Source organism: Octodon degus, unplaced genomic scaffold, assembly GCF_000260255.1.
Source record: "Octodon degus isolate 3935 unplaced genomic scaffold, OctDeg1.0 scaffold00422, whole genome shotgun sequence".
In the NCBI taxonomy this organism is placed as follows: domain Eukaryota; kingdom Metazoa; phylum Chordata; class Mammalia; order Rodentia; family Octodontidae; genus Octodon; species Octodon degus.
The window spans coordinates 114,567-118,413 of NW_004524998.1; positions in this window are offsets into that span (position 1 = coordinate 114,567).

Here is a 3,847-nt window from a genome sequence, read left to right on the forward strand (position 1 = left end):
TCTGCCCTTTGTTGTAGATCTTTGCTGTAGTTATAACCTTCGCACGTACTGAAGTTCAGGTGGAGCTCTACAGAGTTTGGACTTATTCAGCTGCATCTGGCTTAGGTCTGGCTGCTGTGCTCAGCTCCTTCCTGCTGCGGACCTGGGCTAGGACTGGGTCTGGGGGTTCACGGAACTCGGCAGAAATTCCTACTCAGCGGGAGAGTTGGGGGAGCTACATCGGAGTGGTGGGGGGGCGGCCCGAGGGGGTGGGAGAGGGTCCGGCTCACGCTGCCCCTGGGCTGGGACTGGTCCAGCCGGCGCAGGTAGCAGGAAGCTCTCCACACACTCACCGGACCTGGGCTAGGACTGTGTCTAGAGATGGGTATTCTTAAAAGTTAAATGATAACACCAATGAAGTAAATTGACAAATTCAGCATCATACACACCAACACTAGTTATTATACCAAACAGCAAAATGAAAAAATTCACTAAGGAAAGCAAAGTTTCAAATGTTACAACAATCTCTGTGACTTAGTTCATGTTTGTAAATCATTCCACTCCCAAACTAAGACATATAGATTCTTTTAAAGTATGCAGAACACATTCACCAATGTTACCCTACTCTTGATAATAAGTTTCCTTAAAATTAAAAACAAAATATACAAATTACATTCTGAAACTATCAAACTACACAAAATATATAACTGTTATGAAGTCTCAAATTTTAATACGTTTATTAAAATTTTTATGACATCTGAATATTTACGAAAATTAAACCATCGAGTAAGCACTTCTAAATAATTCTTTTTTAAAGAAAAATCATGAAGACAGAAAATGGTTAAAGGTAAATGGAATATCAGAATTTCTAATTAGGTATAATTTCAACTACTTATCTCAAGAAGAAGAAAGATTTACATAACCATATACACTGATACCTGTGAAATAAGCAATGCTAATCTCTTATGGTAGTTTCATGCTTGGAGAGCCTGTCATTCTGGTCTTCTGAATATGAGCTGCTTGTCATGACATGCCAGTTGCTATTGTGCTGTCTCTCGGGCAGATGATTGTTCAAAAAGAAGAGGGTAGTAAATGAAGGCAAGAGACATGAAAAGGAATGTTGTCGGACTGTCCTGCTTAAAGTTGTATATGGGTAGATTTTTGGACTTATATGTACACATAAGAATTACGTAATTCTTTATGCCTATTTTAAAAAATATATTCTAATTTTTCAATGTTTTTTCATCATATTCTGTAGGGACTTAAAGGTCAACATATCAATACTTGATGAAAAATACCTGTTCCATATTATGCCTAAGATGTTTGATATTCAGACAGATAGTGAGGTTAACCTAAACAGCCTAGGTTGTATGGTAATAACAATAAACTTGTCTTCTGGATGGTTAACAACCTAACTTTGCAGACTATAATTAGAGAAAAAGGAGGGCTGCAAGGAAAGTCAACATTTTGGCCCTACCCTTCCAAAGTCAATTAAGACTCAGGACATATGAGAACTTGTACTGTAATGTCAAGTACCTCGGTAGTGTCCCAAATTTTCTGATCAAGGAGACTATGGGGCCAAAGAGGAAAGTGATCAATGATGTAGAGTGTGCCTAAGGAGAGTCACATGGAGAGAAACATTCTCTCAGGCTTCCACAGAGAGCACATTGGCCAAGCAATGGCCGTGACTCATTCTCATGGCTGACACTGACAGAGGTTCTACAATCTGACATACAGGATCTCAGGATAAATCCTGAGGGGAATTCACTGACCTTATCAGACACAAAAGCTACAACTCTTGTTGCATAGGTCCTGCTTTACCTTGGTCTTAACCATCCAGCAGAAAAGTATAATAACGGAGTATAAGAAAGAAAGCCATGGTGTTATGTTGAGCTGTAGGGGACTCTGTACGGCAATTTCTGTCATTTCCAGTGAAGCAGAAGCCCCAATACTGTTATGGACTACTGGACTCTTTTAGAGTATTTTGCTGAGTTAACACACCTATAATATGCAAATAATGAAACTTAACAACAAAAAAAAGGGATACAGATGAATGTCCATTTTGTATCTGTGTATTCAAAGTGGTTAGGATAGATATATAGTTACATTTTCTTAATGAATGGAGGGATTTGTTCTAATAGTGTTTGTAAAGAGCATATTATGTCCAATTCTTATACAGCAAATAACCACTAGGAAGAATGTATGCAGTGTGTTAATTATTGAAACTGTTTTATCAAATTGTTTTGAAACTGTCTCATTTCTATTTTTTTCTCAATAAAATTATGGAAAAAATAAATAAAAAAGAAGAAAGATTTACAAACAATAAGACAAATTTCAGGCCCATCACTTTGCTGCTTGAAATAGAGAGAGGTGTTGTTGGCAGGCCTTTGAAGCCCAGTGTTAGAGCACAAAAGTGTGCTCTACTTTTCATCTTTTGCCAGTTTCTCTGTAGGTTCAGGTCATGCAGCTTGAGGAATCTCAAGAAGCCATTTGAATTCCCAGAATGAAGAACATTCAGTTTTTAGTCTACTTTTACAAATTTGCTTTCTTACAGTTAGTTCTGGTTAGCTCTACTAAAAAAAGCACAACAAGACCAAACGAGAGTACCACAGATGCAATCTTCCATGGAAAGAAAAATTGAAAGAACACCACACTGAGATGAGGAATAGCTAAATTCTTCTTCCTCCTGTCATACTACTAACAAACCTAGATCTCCTTTTCAATTCAACCTTTATTCACTATGCCACTTGTGCTATTTAATAAATCCTGATCACAGCCATAAAAAGAAGAAAGATTAAAAATATTTGTTGCTGCATTTGAAAGAGTGAATGTTTGTATGTGGCCCCCATTTTTATGTTGAAGTCTTACCCTCTAAGGGAACAGTGCTTGAAGTTGGAGATATTTAGGGTGAGATTAGGAAGGGTAGTGACATTGTAATGAAATTAATGGTCATATATAAAAGAGGACAAAGATCTGGTGCTCGAACTCACTAAGTAATACAGTGCTCTGATACTGAGAACCTGGCAGTTCACAAGCCAAGGAGTGTGCCTTGACCAGACACTAACTTTATGGACACCTTTTCTTGAACTTTCAATCTTCATAGATGGGACCAATACTGTCTGTTCTTTAAGCCACTGAGTCTACGTTCCTTTAGTATAGTAACAAAACCAACACACTCTACTTCCAGTTTATGAAGACAGAAAAAGAAAAAAAGTATAGTAATAAGGAATAATCTGAAAATTAAAAATAACATCCAACATAACAGGACAGTTAAGATACAAAGAGAAAAAAACCAATGAAGCTTTCAAATGGTTCTTAAAAATGATTAGTGCAATTGATAAAATTCTAGAAAAATCAATGTAAAGATAAAGAGAAATACAATAGGAAGAATCATAGATAAAACTATGTGTACATAGTATAAGAAATATTATGAATAATTTTACGGTAATAAATTAAAATTTTTATTGTGGAGATTCCTCACAAAACTAAATATAAAGTTTCCATTTAACCCAGTTATTCCCCATGCATAATTCTGAAAGAATTAAAAGCATCTCACTAAGGTGAAATATACACACTGATATCTATACCAGTACATTTTTTTTTTTTTTGCTGAATCAGGGATTGAACTCAGGTCCTTGCGCTTGCCAGTGAAGCACTTACTCCACTGAGCCATCTCCCCAGCCCCACTAGTAAAATTTTTAAAATTAATTTTATTGAGAAACAAATAGCAATGAGACACATTCAAAACCGATTAGTAGGGCAGTTTCAATAATTAATACCTTACATATTGTTGTCTTCATAGTGGTAATTCATAATAAAAGATGCAGAGATGATGTCCTGTCCAAATATTATTAGTGCAAATCTTTCT